Here is a 16,654-nt window from a genome sequence, read left to right on the forward strand (position 1 = left end):
TCAGAGACTGCCTAAATGTTATTTGTGAAGTTGGAGACTGAGTAAATGCTGCAGGACACAAAGTGAAACAAAACCCTTTTACAATCACCTCCATTCCATTGCAGGTGCCGCTCTCTTCTTCTTTCTTCTAATCCTTGCTGCAATCTTTGGGCATTTTGGTTGCCGGGGCTGGGATGACATAACTCCTGTGCATGTGTGTGAATATTGCTATTGATCAGCTAGGGATCACTGCTGGTACAGCCCCATAATAAATCAATGCTTCCACTCCCACCACTGACTGTTGGGCTCCAATAGCCGGACACTGGACTTTACATGACCCCTGGGTTGTAGGTTGGCAATGAGGGCTTATCTACAATGTTTCTTGTTGCTAATCTGCAAATTAAAACACATGATTGATTGCAATGGTTGCAGACATAAATCTTTAATGTTTTTTTAATGAAGAGTGATTAGCAAGCAGCCCAGCAAATGGCTTTGTGGTTCTATTAGTTTAAACCTGTGTTGAAAGTTTCTTCCTGAAACATCATTTGTTTCCATTTTCCCTATGTCTAAATATTGTGTCACCTCAATTCTTCCATTGGTTGTGACTGAATGTAAATTGTACGATCAGACAGATGTAAAATACTTGATGCATCGGGTGGAGCAAAGTAAAACATGTTAAAGTCATTAAAGCTCAATTTTAGGCAGATATAAAAAACACAAATAAATACAGCTCTGTAATCATTATTACAGCATAAAATGTGGTATTGTCAATGCAAGCGGTGTTACTACCTAAATATGATTTGGTTTTAAAATCTAGTGTTTCTAGAGCAGATTTAGAGTTTGGGGAACAAACTGAAAGAAGAGCCATTCTTGTGCTCACATGCCAATGAATAGCTGAATGATAAAGAAATGAGCTAATCATTGTGCTGATTCCTTTTACATTGTCTAGTCATAAGCTGAGGTTGGGCTAAGACAGCATTTCTCCTCCTTTTTAACATAGGGTAATCTTTAAAAAAACTTTTATGTCTTCAGAGAACCTCTTCTATAATTACTATATCCACAGCTCACAGTACATTAGTATGTTGGTCAGTGGGAAGAATTTGAAGGTGAATACTGCAGCAAAACCTTGTTTGGTATTTTATTTTTTCCATTACTAATATTTAATTCAGCCATTGTTCAGCTTTAATAAGGACCTAGCCTGCTTTTTAAAAGGTACAGTAACTTTACTTATTTGGGTCTTCCTGACCCATTTACCCCCCAAAATTAGACTCTTGAGAACCCCTTTTCCAAGTGGCCATCTCTAGGCTTGGTAATTGGCTTTGAATGGGCAAAGGAGGGATCTGTGCTTTACCCTTACCCTGTACAAAATCCTGTACATGCACAGAATACATTCCTAATACCAATTACCTATAGATTTCTCCACCATCCTTAAATATACTGCACAGTACAGAAAAGTAAATTGGTTGAGTATAGGTTTGGCTTTAAATACTGAATTACAGAACTACAGATAATGTAAATCTATTACATACAGTTCTGTTAGAAACATTTACCACCTCCTGCATAGCAACATCTACCAACAAATGATTGCAGTGCAATCGCTGGTAATCTTGCAGCAAACATAAGGCCATATCCACATTTGATGCTTTTGTTTGCTCTGAACAACATCAATACTTGCACAGGAATAACACATCAAAGCCAAGCCTAACTGCACATACTGACCTTCTTCCAATTACACCAACTTTAAAGAACAATGTGAATATAGTGATTATTTTACCCATACAATGAACTCTCTTCATAGTAGAAGATTCAAGGCTACATTTACCCCATTATTAACAACGGCCTTACAAAAATGCTATTACGCAAATTAAATCTGCGAACATGAAAACGTCTTTGAGTTGATATATGATAGAGAGAGAGGAAGGACATTCTGTACAAGCACAGGTCCAATTTATGGTCAAAATCTCTTCTGTATTCGTGAGCCTAGTTCCCTAATGGCAACCAATGGGTTATTGTATGCAGTAGCTGTGTAGTGACATTGATGTGAATGAAGTGTTGTACAAAGTTCACGTAGCTGTGTTGGCGGGAGTCTGGAGTATTGTAAACATAGATTGTAAATAGAAGTTTAACTAATTAAATAATTGTCTGTATAAAAAGTCACAGACTAAAGGCAGCTAAGTGACCGAAGACCAGCAAAACATCTATGGTTTATCTATAAGTTCCCAGAAATAAAGTCACACAGGTAACACCAAGGCAGAAATGTTGAATACTATGTTGCCTGGAATTAGCAGACACTGATTAATGCCAAATTTATTTAACTTCATGGTGCCTATACAGGTATAATGAATAGTGGATAGATTATTTGATGGTAAATATAGCTACAATTCTTCATTACCATTTGATCACTCGTGACCAACTTTTTAGAATGAAATAGAAGATAAAAATGACTCTATAGGTTGAAAGATTACATCTGTTCTAAAAGCCAGATGAGTGCATGGGGGAGGAAAGTATAAGTAATAGGCCTAATTTATTAAAGCTCTCCAAGATCGGGTAAGAAAGACAATCATGGGAGACCCTTTGTGATCCAGCAAACCTGGAATGATTCTGGTCTAGAATTGAAAACATTTGCCAGCTAATTGCAAATGATTTTTAAGAAATCGATTCCAGGTTTTCTGGATCACCCAGGTTTTCCCATGATAGTCTACCTTTAGTCTTGGAGAGCTTTATTAAATCAGGCCTAATGGATGCAGCAGATAATAAAGAAATCATTCAACTCAGTTTCTGTGATCCCAGGGTGTTATGGTTCTACAATAATACTATGCTGAACGGCTTTTACACATCATTAGGTGAGCCCCATTCAGTACAAGGACCGTCCACAACTAAATAAAAGACAGAACACCAATAAAGGAGGATGAATATTATAATCTCTGAAGGAGCCAGGGAGAAGATAAAGCACCAACGAGGGATATTGCGGACGTCACATCACTGAAGCAGAGGTAAGTTTAATTCTGCCTTAACTAGGCTATAAAAAACCCAAATCACCCACTCATGAGTTTCACACTCTCATTAAATCCAGCAGTTTATTTCTGGAGGACAATAAACAAAACCTCTTTAATAACTGTGGCCAATTTAACTTTGCAAGAAGCAAAAAAAAAAATTCCGCCTTGACACCTAATTGGAAAGTGGATGAGTAATTAGTGCTGTGGACGCTTTAAGTTGTAAGGAGATCAGTTAGCCTATTTTTAAATTGTACGGCTAGCATACATTACACCAATGTTTCACAACAGGAGTTGGAAACCTGGGTTCTACAGGGAGGTTTCTAGGGGTTCCTTGAGCAATCAGTAATCTGTCTCTCAGGTCAGTTTAACTGACACCAATATTTTTTTTGGCTATCTATAAGAGTGACAATCTTTCCAATAACCAGCAGTATAAGAGGAATTCTTCTTCTGGTCGCTACACTAATAAAATGTGAGCTGTGGATATAGAAATTATAGCTGGGGTTTCCTAAGACCTGAAAGTTATTACAAGGGTTAAGAAAGGTTAGGAAAAACTACACTAGATGTACAAATCACATATTCAATCAACAGGTCAGATATATATATATATATTATCCCAGAGAAATGGTACAGGCCAATCCTTTAGATCCAGACTGCCCCTCTTTTGGAACCAAATCATTCTATTCCTCTTCTTTTTCGTCTGGAGTACAAAGCAGTATAAATAAATGCACCATCTAAGTATGAAGCATTGATATAAAGGTGAAGACTGGATATAAAATGAATTATTGTGTTTAGCTAATCATTTAGTTCTTCGCACTAAAGGGTGTCCTCCTTTCCTGTCTCAGAAAGTTCCGTGGTATGCAGTTACATGTGGTATGCTCTTTTCTTTTTTTTTTTACTTTTCTCAGATTTCTGATGTTCATAAAACCATTTTAGGAATTGCCTGCTACACAGGCAAAAAAGACGATATCACAATGCTTAAGGGCCCAAACAGATCTCTCCTCTGACGTGCGTTGCATTCATGAATTGTGATTCATTTTTAATGACACCGCATGAATTTGGGATGCCTTGGTGCAACACAGGTTAACACACATTAATGTTTGTTCTTTAACACAACACAAAACAGAGGCAAAACGTGTTGTGTTAAAGAACAGAATTAAATAACAAAGTAAGCTCTACGTTTCATACTTTATTGAATCCAGTGGTTGAAGATGTTTGATGGGAGTCAAAAAGTGCTGACAAGCGTCATTAAAAAGTAATCAAAGGTTTACCCTTGTCAGTTTGTTGCTTTCTGTGTCTCTGTAGGGTAAATTCATTCTCCCCTGGAAATCCAAATCTTCCAATGTGGACAGTTGTTCCAATGATAAGTGCAACTGATTTCCCCTCACTCTTAGGAGACTTCCTCTCACTTCCTGATCTTTTTTTCTGGGGCAGGAAGTAAAGGTGAACCTCACCAACTCGACTTACTGAGAAACAACACCTTATACACACACAGAATGTGGGGCAAGTTCTCCAGAAACCCATTCAGCTGAGACTGGCTCTGAAAATGTGACTGACACTCTAAAATCGCCAGTTTATGACAGTCAGTTGGTCTAGAGAGGGAGACAAATATACCCATGGCAGTGCCCGTCAATGGAAATTTGGAGGTATAGGTTGGGAAGGGTAAGAGAGGTACACAGCAGCACAATTTTCTACCAACCTCAGAAGCATACTAATCTCACCTGTTTCTGTCTCATTCACATCTGCCTAGAAGAGAAGAAAGTATAAGAATGATAACCCAGAGCTTTTCCCTTCCAAAGCAAGTGAACAATTGCAGTTCCCATATATCCTGACAGGTTCCCTTTATTTTCAACATTGTAATAGTATTGCACCCAGGCTTAATTCCCCACATAAAAACCTAATATTTATCCCTAAATATTTTTACACAGCAATTTATTTTCATACAGGCAGTGCAATAAAATATTTAAATGTTCATTTCTTTCCATTAACATATTTCAACATGTTTTATCAGGATGAGACTACTTTGTAATATTATCAGCTTCCACTCCATCTATCCGTTCTTATCAGCCGGTTTATTTAGTCTGTTACAGACATTAACTTCAATCTCCCAAAACACGGCAAGTGAAGTCAAGGTCGTATTTTGCTTTTCAACACTTGTATGCCATAAAACTCTCAACGTGGTAAAGTATAAATAGGAAGCTTGCATATTACTATGGTCATGATTGGACTCTGTCCAGCAATCAAACTGTTGGGTTGGGTAGGGAACACACTGCAAGTTGTGTTGTTGTACTGCTTTCATCTTTTGTAGCAAATGTTTACTTTGTATCAGTCACTATACAATACTTTTACATGAAGGGAAGTAGGGTTGTGTGGTGGTATCTTCCTCAGGCCCATGAACTGTGGCTCAGCTGATATATATATATATACAGTAGATTCTGGATTATCCGGCCTAATAAGGTGGAAGGGCAGGCCTGATAACAAAAAAGTTCTAATAATACAGTACAATACTCACCTCCACACACAGGCCAACACTTCGCACGCCGTGCCCGAGGACATCTGACACCAGAAAAGTGAAGAGAAGGCAGCAGGGATATCTTAACTTGTGCCATGCAGGAGGACTGCAGCAGACGCCCGCCCGCTACGCCCCAGCATTTTAGTACAGAGAATTTTTCCGGAGGCCGGATAGTCGCGAGTTGGATAGTCGAGAGTCTACTCTTCAAATATTGCATCTCACCAACAGCTTCCCATAGGGAACAGAAGGGCGGGGATAGTGAGCACATGTGTGTTACCCGTACCAATCCATGTCAAATATTGCAATGCTGGTTTAATAAGAACTAATTCTGCAGTTGGGACAACAAAAATTTTAACTTGGCCTATTTCTTTAAAGTTTTTTTTGGACTCCTGAATGAAAAAGATCATATTTTAGGATCGTTTTTGTTTTGTCTTCAGTGCTTGTTATGCACAGGGCTTAGGAAAACTCAACAACACGGAGGCCTACAATGACTGCATCTGGCAGGGATGGCATTGCATATGCTGAATGTATCTATTTTTGTGTTTTTAATGCCTTGGAAACTTGCAAAGGTACAGCTTAGATCTACAAAACCATTTATTCTGACTAGAATACAGCTGTTCATGCTTTCCAGTCATCTTCATTAGTGCAAGGAATGGAGAATGCAGCTCAATGAAATAGGTCATGAAATAGTTGTATGCAAATTGGAAAAGAAATGGTGCTGTAAACTCTGCAAACCAGTGGTTCTGCATGCAGAGTTAGTCAACAGACATAAAGTAATGATTTACATAGTTCCATCCTTCATTCTAACACAAGCAGTAAAACCCTTGCTTTTTGTGTTTGTGTTAGCAATGATGAGATGCGTATACCCTACTTTTAAGTAGATATACATTTTTTATTGAACAACATTTAGGGGTCTATTTATAATTGGTAGACGGATAGAGCTTAGGTACCCTATAATAGGAGCATGGTAAAGAACCTAATTGGAGAAACAGGTTTTAGTTTAATACTGAAGTTGCCCTTTGAAATTATATTAGCATGTTACCCAAATAAATGTACCCTAATTTATGGTAATATAAAACCTGTTCTGTTCATAGTACAATCTTTTCTGTTCTTTATTGGAAGCAAACTGTGTTTCTTTATGTTGTCTCTCAGATGCTCCACAAAATTCCCATCAGTTCATCATTGGGGGGTGAATCACCACACTTTGCAGTGTACTCCATACGTCACAATGGTTCCAGCAGTTCGCCAGAAGGCTTCGTCCTGCTCCTCAGTGATTTCAGAACTGCTAGCTTAATATTGATCTCCAACATGGTTCCCTAAAGCAGGGGTCCCCAACCCCCAGTCCATGGCCCACTATTTGGCTGCGACCGTCTGACAGCTGGGCCGCGAGAGCACGGAGACTACAGCAGTAGTCCGCAACCTGTGGTCCGCCATAAAGTTTGTTGGGTCGTGGCCCTGGATGGTTCCCCTCTCAGCGGGGTTAGGTGAACCATGTCTCCCATATACATCATAGGCGCAGGGTGGTGGGTGGGTTGTCTCTCAGACCTGTGATGGGAGAGTGGGCAGGTTCTGGCATCATGACATCACTATGGGAAAGTGTCTTCCCCTTTTAGTGACACACGGCTCCTCCCGCATGAGTGGTCTGGAGTCTGTAAATTTAGTGGTTAGTGACGTCCAAAAGGTTGGGGACCACTGCCCTAAAGTCTCCCTTTGTCAGCAAACCATGTATAATAAGAACATGACTTAGTGGAGCCCTTGCCCGCTCAAACAGAGGAAATGCCATTATGTAATTTGTTGCAACTTACCAGTCCTTAGATGTGGTGGAAGTGTTCTTTTTTCATTTTCCTTCTATTTACTCTTGGTGATCCCACCAAAAATACACTTCTTGGAATGATAATGTTCATTAAGCGTACTGTATCTATGGTGGGGCAGGGTGGCCATTTACTACAAACACATTCTCTGCCCATCACATTTACATAGAGGGGTAGTTTTGTTTTTGTAGTTCACAGGAGATAGCTAAGAAAACTGATAACATGATTTAGGAGTTCAGATATGTGCACAAAACATTATAAAGACAAGATTTTTTGTAAGTATCAACATGGCTTTTTCTGTACTTGCATAAAAAAGCAAAAATAAATGCTGCTACCATTTTAAGCGGAACAAAACCCTGAGGATACCTACCTGTTCCACCTCCGTCTTCGCCATTCTTTTATTCCACATTCCTAGGGAAGCCTGGATTGGTATCCTTGTTCAGTTTTTAGGCAGGTAAGATATATCGGATCTGCCTGATGCCATATAAGAAAGGAGATATTTTATTTTTTTGTTCCATTTCCCACAGATTGTGGGACACACATGGTGTAAATACACAATAATAACAAATATAAGATATACTATACAAGAAACATTGTTCCCCTATGTTATAAATTTCCTCCACATGGTGTGCTGACAACATGGGACATTAGGCAACCAGCTGGAAACGAGAGATCACAGGGAGGAGATCAATACTGAGCTTGGAGTCCGGAGGTCCGTGAGCAGTGTGACGGAGCCTGGTGAGGAACTATTGGGACCAACGTGACGGGAATACAATGCTAAGTGCATTTTGCTTTTCCTTCGTGTGGCCATAGGCTGCTGGTGAGTGGCTTGCTGGAGTGCTGGCTGGAGGAATTGAATCATGAAGTGCAGCCTGTACATTGCAAACTAATGTATTGCCCACTATTTTGAAGCTCCAGTTCAAAAGAACCACTGGATGGGCAGCAGTCTAATTTACCAAGATAATGCAAGACAAGCACCCTGATTTGCTCAAGCACTGGAGTGCCAAGGTGATCCATGAAAATACTTCTATGTCCTGAAGCCAAAGTAAAGCTTGACCGAGCCTCTTCCTCCCCAGTCTTACTGTGACTGGCTTTCCACTATCATTCATTGGATTTCATTTCATTCAGAATCAACAATGTCAGGAGACACGTCAGATTGCCACTCAGGCCAGGCGAGAATAATTTGACGTGTGTACGCTGCCTAGGTTACATTGTGGATAATTTAGTTCTGCTTGTAACTAATCTGATTACCCCTTTCACTCTCTTCTGAAGGCAGGAAATGCAATTAATTCTATAATTGTCTCTGATTCAATTTCAGTAAACCACAATACTTTTTTTTGCCTGGTATCTAGTTTCCTATAATTGATAGACAGCATCACTCAACCCACTTCCTCTGAGCCCAGCTAGTCCTGGGCCCACCCAGGCGTGTGACTGTACAGTAAAAAGTGAAGTAGTTCAGTGATAAGCTCATTTATCTGTCACTTTGCTTTCTGCCACCATAATGCTTCTTGTCAGCATTGAAATGATTGTTGCCTAATGCTGCTTCTTCCTTTGACACCCCTATTCTTCTGTACAGGGGCTGATACAGTTTAAATTTTAAGAAATAACGCAGTTTGCATTTAGTGATGTATTAATGATTCCAGGGCTGCATTCATTTATGTCTTTTATGTCTTCCTAGAGTTCAACTTCACTTTCACCTTATTCAGAATAAACAATCCCTTTGTAATGTGAACATCCGCTACCGTTTTACTAATTCATCCGCAAATAACTTCTCATCACAATAATGGCAAATGGGAATTTTCCTTTATGTTTTTTTTCTTTTTGCCAGATTTACATTAAATATATTTTCTACAATAAACCCTTCATTAAGGTTTGGCAGGCACGAAGCGGGTCTATGCCTGACATGCAAGGCTGATTTGCATTTTACTAATTACTCTGCAGCACCAAATGAAATAATTAGGTACATCTTGCTGTTGCTGTGATTTGTCAGATAGCGGAATTCTCTACTTATGAGAAATTACACTTGTATCATGCTGATGGCCAGGCGACACAGATTATTATTTTGTTGACAGAAATAGGCAGCGCTTTTAATGGCTTGTGCCGTTCTATGGGATGACATATTAATTACATCCGAAAAGTTGGGTAAATGTGCACAGCAAGCACAAATGATGTATACTGTCCTCTATGCACTATAATTACAAACCAATGGCACAATTCAGTCACACATGAAATGTTTGCTTTAAAGGGAACTATTCAGAATAAAAATATGGCCGCTGCCATTGCTGACCTGTTTTTCTAACTGCATGTACCATAAAGACGTCTTCCTTGTTTCACCATTTAGTAATAGAACAAGCATGGGCATATGTGATGTTCGGACACCTTGTATTACCTGCTTGTTCCAGGTAAATCACTATTATTATTAAAATGTATTTATAAAGTGACAACATATTGCACAGCGCTATACAATAAATAGGGGTTGTAAATGACAGACGAATACAGACAGTGACACAGGAGGAGGACCCTGCCCCGAAGAGCTTACAATCTAAGAGGTGGGGAAAGTATCACACAATAGGAGGGGATATGGAGTGGTGGGAAGTAGTTTTAGGGTTTTAGGAGACAGAAGAAGGTGGGTAGGCAAGTTTGAAAAGATGGGTTTTAGGGCTCTTTTAAATATGCAGAAAATTTGAGCAAGCCGAATAGAACGAGGAAGACCATTCCAGGGAATCGGGCAGCTCTAGAAAAGTCTTGGAGCCGTGCGTGTGATGAGGTTATAAGTGAGGAAGTCATTAGAAGCTCATTGGAGAAGCAAAGAGAGCGGCTAGGGCTGAATTTGTTTTATCAGGTCAGAAAGGTAAGTGGGACAAGAACTGTGGAGGGATATGAAGTCCTTGGATAGGGATACCTTAAAACTTCCAGCTGCAAAACCAAGTCAGCAGTTATGAACTTCATATTTCTATCTTGCCATTTGGTTTTCTACTGTGAGGAAATGCTTAATGGTTTGGGTTTTCGTTTTTCTGAATGATTATTAATCTGAGCAGGAAATGTGTTCCCAGATTCTAAGCACTTATTGTAGTTGCACAACACAAAGTCATTAGAAAAGCTTTTTCTTATTTCATTGAGAAAAGATTACTAGATCTGGCTGCTGAGGATTTTATTACAAACATCCCTAGTCAGCATTGGAAGTTAACTGATTGATTTTATTTGCAATTTTTGCTTGGCTTTTAGTTGCCCCATGCACTTATTTCTTTATCCATCAATGTGGTGGACAGCATTACTGACCTAGGAGAGAGTGCTTTTAAAGTGGATCTAAACCCTGTCCCCGTTTCGTTTCATCGTGGGCATGGTCATCTCCTTCATTCTTCTTTTTGCGATCTTGATCGGCTGGGTCGGAATGACGTAACTCCTGCACAGGTGCGGGAATTCCTTCTGTCCGGGAGCCCACAGGGGAAACTACGTTGTGCGCATGCCCAGCTCAGTGATTTTGACAGCTGAAGCTAGCAATCAGACAGGGAAGAATGCTTATTGCATAAGAGTCATCGCCCATCCTTTTCTGAAATTAAAGCCTGCCTGATCCCGCATTTTTAAAGTGGAAAATAACACAGCTGGGGGAGGATTCATATTGGAGCTCCCCGACCATTTCGAACCTCCCCGAAGGCCTGGGCAGGAAACTCTCTATTTAGTTATCTAGTTATATCACTGCTTAAACATATGTCACTGACGGGTGTGCTTTAAAAGCAGAAACATATAAACAATAAATTGTTGTTTAGGAACCTGTTTGGTGACACAGTGCACTGGGATCAATTTACTAAAGGAATAAAGGCTGTTCACATAGCAAGGTAAATACCAGCTTTTAAGGGATATTTCACATTCCCTCTAATGCTTTGATTCTTTTGGCTATTTATGTTTTGTTTTAGTATAGTACAACCTCTGAGCCTATTTTGTGTTTATTTTACCATCATTGTTTGCACAGTACTTTGCATACAGCATGCTTTATTTAAGAGCTTTACAAACTAGACTTGTAAAATTATGAGACAGAGTGGTGGCTTGTAATATATAGAGAAAAAGAACATTTTCATAAATAGATCTCCGGGTGTTTAGTAAATGTTTAAAAACAAAACAATAGCTGAGCTTTTGGCACTATAATAGCAATGCACAGAATGTAAAGTTGCTAATATTTTAATTTTTAAATAAGGAATCCTGTCTGAGTACCCCCAGGGGCCTGCATGGTTCTTTACAGCACCCTGACAGCCATAAAATAGGAATATGTAAATACTGACAGCCTAACTAATGCTGTTGCTTGACCTTTCACATTCCCACACCTCCTGATTGCCTAATAGAGCCACCCACCAATTTAGGAAATGGGTCGATCAGGAAGAATAATACTGAGCATGGCCGACTATTATCTTCAAGTAGCAGTCCATATTTTCTTAATAAAGTATTTCTAATTTGGAGATCCTATAATTTAGAATGTGTAAACTGGCCCTTATTACACTCAATTTACACATGTTATGCTACCTACGTTATTTTTACTCTTGTAGTATACCTAGCCAAGTTCAGAGAATGTTTCGATGGTGTACATACTATTTCTTACCCACCAGGGTGTAACGTGGTATTTCTGATTCTCACAACCTCTGTTGATGCACCACTAGGCGTAGTTTCTTATTTTTCGCCATCTGGTTTTGGTCAGGGTATTGGAATATTTGTATTTCAGTAATTCTTTTTATGCAGATGATACACAAATTCATCTGTCAGCAGCCAGTCTCACTTCCTTTTTACCTCCCGTCCCTGATTGTCCAACAGCTGTCACAGCATTCAGGTCCTCTCACTTCCTTAAACTCGATATGGATAATGGAGAACGTATCAGCCTGCTTCCCTGCCTGAAATAACATAAACCGTTGATAACACTCATATAACTAGAGTGCCTAAAACTTCTTAGTATGCCGAAATATTTAAATCCGGTCTCAAGATCAGCAGCGTTGTGCCCACTTCCTACTGTCACCATTCCTGTTTATGTTGGTATTTGTTGTTATGCCTGTATAACTAGGCATACTCCCTGATAAAGTTCTTTTGGCCCCCAAAATGCATTGCTAGAATTCGTAACTGTTGGGAAATAACTCTTTCACAAGTGGTTTGCTGCTTTGTTCTGTATATTCTTGTTTGAGCCCAGATGGGGACCCCAAGTTAGGATACCAGGACATGAGCAGCCTCTACAGAGTTATTGTGGTGTGAAGATTGTATACGCTACTTTGGAGATTTGAAGTTCAAGTGTGAAGTTCCCCTGCCTCCCTTGTATATGTACTTGTAGCACACATGGCATCACTAAAATGGTAGTGAATACAGTGCATCCCCTGATCATAGTCTAGTTTAACATTAGAAACACCTTGTCCTGTAGCTTACAAATCTTTAGTCCTTCCTGACATCTGTTGCCTAATTTATCCACCATCCTTCAGATGCTTCTCTCTGCCAGTCCCTTCATTGTCCTCAAATACCACAAAGAATACATTTCAAACCTCTAATCCAAAGCTGCAAACTCCCCTCCCTAATAATTTGTTTGCTATGCAAAAGATACTACCTGAAGCACAAATTCCACTCTTCACACGACAAACTCTGGCCACTCTGGTTCTACTCTGGTCACTTCTTTAGATTCTTTCCATGGTGTACGTCCCTCCCCTGTACATCTCTCCCCTGCTCCAAAAGTGCCATGCACATACTATTTGGCTCTCTTCAACCCTTCAAACTTTTAAAAACACTTAAATTATAATTGTAACTTTAACACAAGCTGTCATTTAGGGCAAGGCCCTAACCCACCTTAGTGCACCCTACCTAAACAGGTACTTACTTTCGACCCTGATTCAGAAACCTCAAGCACTGTCCAATGAGAGGAAGGAGAGTGGGTCCCATTCTCGTCCATAATGGGTATTTTTTCACTCATAATGGGCCTGATTTATAAAGCTCTCCAAAACTGGAGAATATAGACTATCATGGGAGAACCTTGCTGATCAAGAAAATGTGGGCTAGAATAAAATGATTCTCAAATTTTTGGCAAATGTTTTCAATCCTGGACCAGATCCATTCCAGGTTCGCTAGATCACCTAGGTTCACCCATGATAGTCTATCTTCTCCAGTCTTGGTAAGCTTTGATAAATCAGGCCAAATGATGGAGTAAAATTAAAAGGCTGTTGCTGTTGAGGGGAGACAAAGGGCAGATTCACTTTAAAATCTGTTTCTTCAGAGAATGACCTGGCCTGATATATTCTCTGCAGTCAATGATCAGCACTATTTCTTCCACTGGCTGATACTGCAGCTACGTTGACCTTTAATATCACCTACCATTACTTTGTTTCCATCCCATAACACTACTGAGTTTAAGCTTGTAGCATGGGCTCACAGCTTTGCTGTATTTTGTTGTTGCTGTATTACGTTTATGTTTGTTTTTTTATGATTATTTTTACATTGTTTGTAGTACTTTTAGATGCAGTGGGAAAGAGATAGTGTAAAAAAGGATACATGTATATTTAAATATATATTATTATATATCACTGATTGCACTTCTTTAGAGAGCAGCATTGTAACTCCAGGGTTCAGAGGAACCCTAGGGTTTCACTAGAGGTTGCTAGGGGTTTCTTGAGCAGTTTGTGATTCTCAGGTCAGTTTAAGCGATACCAATGATCTTTTTGGCTATCTATAAGGATGATATTCTTTCATTGCCCATCAATGTAACAGATATTCATCACATTGTCCACCACACTGTGGGTATAATAAATATAGCAGGAGTTCCCTGAGACCTAAAACTCATTTCAAAGGGTTTCCACGCTAAAAAGGTTGAGAAACATTGCTTAGGACATGTGGTATATTCGGAATACAGAACACCTACCCTTACTTTTTCCAATAACATGGAAGTGGAGGAGTTCTCCAAATCAGAGGTAACCTGCACTGTACTTATAGCAAGTGTTTCAGATTTCAATGCAGCATTATCATTTTACTAGATAAGGTTAGGAACTCTTGGTTTGAAGATTGTAGATTCTTCGTTTTTGATAAGAATCTACAGGTATTTGTTTGACCTTACTGATCATAAAGAACAAAACTTTTCCAATAACATACCTAAAGGAAGCAAATGAGAGAGCTTTATGATTGGGTTTTGCATACACTTTAAACCAGTGATAAGCTTTTCCTGATTTTCGGAATATACTCCCTGGTTTACAAGTTATTATTCCAATACTATGTAGCTGGAGGCTCAGCAGTAGTGTCCTTGTAAATCCTTTTACAACGTGGGCAGCTGCAATTACATGTATGTGTTGTCTTTTATCACACAGAAGCTAAAACCCTGGCAGGTAGTGAAAGTGTGACTGGTGCACTTATAATTCAGGCCGTGTTCTGTTGCAGTGTAAGACAAGGGATTGTTGTGTGGTTGTGTTCTGTCACTGGTATGTGAAGGTCGCTGTAGGGGGAGGGAGGGAATACAGGTAAGATTTCGGGTGGTGCTGACTTCTTACTGTCAGCAGCACCGCCCTCCAGAACCTGTTTCAGGATCACTATCTAGTTCCTGTACACACCTCCAGCTTTTGCTTTGACAGTGCTGAGATCTTCAATGCCAAATTTACCCCCCAGTACAGCATTAGAATCTGGCATGTGATTGCAGATTGTGATCTCCTGCTTGTGATGGTAAGGCAGCAGCTATGCTGATTGCATTGTATTAACAGAGAAATGATTACCTGCTTACTAATGATTTGTCCTCTGTTTTTCCTGCAGCCCCTGAGACGAACCCTGTGGAGTGCTGGAGCTGTAAGTATCACACAAGCACAATTACAGCTACGTGTGTCTTCTTCACATCTCATTCATAAGAGAGCAATTATTATCACCATAGCTGATGGTATGACTGTCAACTAGAACCCCCTTCAGATTGTGACCTTTCTAGTCCTGAACTCTATATAACCCCCTTCTGTGTTTCTACATACATGATCAATTTAGGCTGCTTGTATTTTTCCAGTAGCTTGTCACTGATCATTTTTCAGCATGGGCCGCTCAACAAATGTACATAAATGTCAAATATCCTAATCTCTGCATAGATGGGCATTGCATACTTGTGTGTGAAATATGTATCACATGATTCTTCTATTGGGAAGGAAATGTACTGGTCCTTGAAGCCCTGCCACATGACATCTGACTTTTGTAATGCTATATGTCATGTCATTTGAAAATATTGCAGTTTTCTCATCATTATTATTATAATTATTTATTGTGATTGTAGCCATTCATCAAATGTATTGCTCAGCAAGCAGCCCAAGTGCTGTATCACCTCGACACAGGAAATGTTATTGCTAGTACCCCATAATTGGGGTAAATGTCTACCTAATGCTTTTTGATGTTGGGATATGTTTTATATCATAGTTATTTTATGATGACTTTATACCATTATGATTTCATTTCAAAAAGCAAAAGCGTGTCAAATCATTGTCAACCGAGACAAGTGGTTGTGCTGATCTTGGGCGAACATCCAACATGTGTACAGTTAACGTCGTTTATCAGGATTGGGAATGACCATTGTTCAGTCTTATAGGGAAAACACAGCAAGCTGCCTAATCCATCTCTTCTTTCTCCTCTCCATACAACAATACGGTGCTGTGCGTACAGCGCTCATTCATACATCAGACACTAAAATGATTATGAAAAATTGTTTCCAGCAGCAGCAAACTTACGTATCTACATAGGCTACATTGCAGGGCTTCCGGGTATAAGACAGCATGTGACCTTCTTCATGGGTCAATTGGCAATCCCTAATATTGTCACTAGGGGGCAATCACACCAACTACCCAGGTAGGCAACTGGAGCCTACTTAGGGTGGACACCTGCAGCGGAGAGGCAGTGGTTTCATATGATATCCTGGTTGGGAATGGGAATGAGGGGTACCTGTCAGCAGACACTGCCACTTTCCTATCACTAGGCAAGTGAGAGTGACTCTTAAAGTTTACCCACTGGGGTATGTACAAAACCTATATGATAAAGTATATTAGAAGATGTAGCAAATGTCTAAATGAATGTTAATGATCTATTTTTCCTGAACTAAAAGGGAGAAATACTTGTGCACCTAAAGCTGGACAGGTTCCAATCTGATTGTACAATCTCCTTTACAATAATCATATAGAACACATCTAGATGTACAATTTCCCTCTACTACCAACTATGTATTACATAACCCTGCTTGACTGGGTACAAACTGAGTTGGATGTTTAGGTGGCACTCCCATTACATAGGTGTGGCAAATTTAAAGCTGGTCATACAAGATAAAAACTATACACAAATTCCCTTAGATTTAACAAAATTGTGTAATGTGAGAGTCTATTTAAATAGTTCATTATGTC

At 39.6% G+C, this 16,654-nt stretch overlaps 1 protein-coding gene across 1 annotated transcript in view; it reads left to right on the forward strand.

Moving 5' to 3' along the window:
* Positions 1-8,211: 8,211 nt before the first annotated feature.
* Positions 8,212-16,654, forward strand: part of EPB41L1 (erythrocyte membrane protein band 4.1 like 1) — a 64,181-nt gene continuing 55,738 nt past the window's right edge. Inside the window, exons 1-2 of the mRNA XM_072403730.1 lie at positions 8,212-8,303; positions 15,045-15,077. The gene's annotated coding sequence lies outside the window, so the exon portion shown is untranslated. The remainder of the gene's footprint in view (positions 8,304-15,044; positions 15,078-16,654) is intronic.

This window comes from Pyxicephalus adspersus, chromosome 3 (assembly GCF_032062135.1).
Source record: "Pyxicephalus adspersus chromosome 3, UCB_Pads_2.0, whole genome shotgun sequence".
NCBI classification, from domain to species: domain Eukaryota; kingdom Metazoa; phylum Chordata; class Amphibia; order Anura; family Pyxicephalidae; genus Pyxicephalus; species Pyxicephalus adspersus.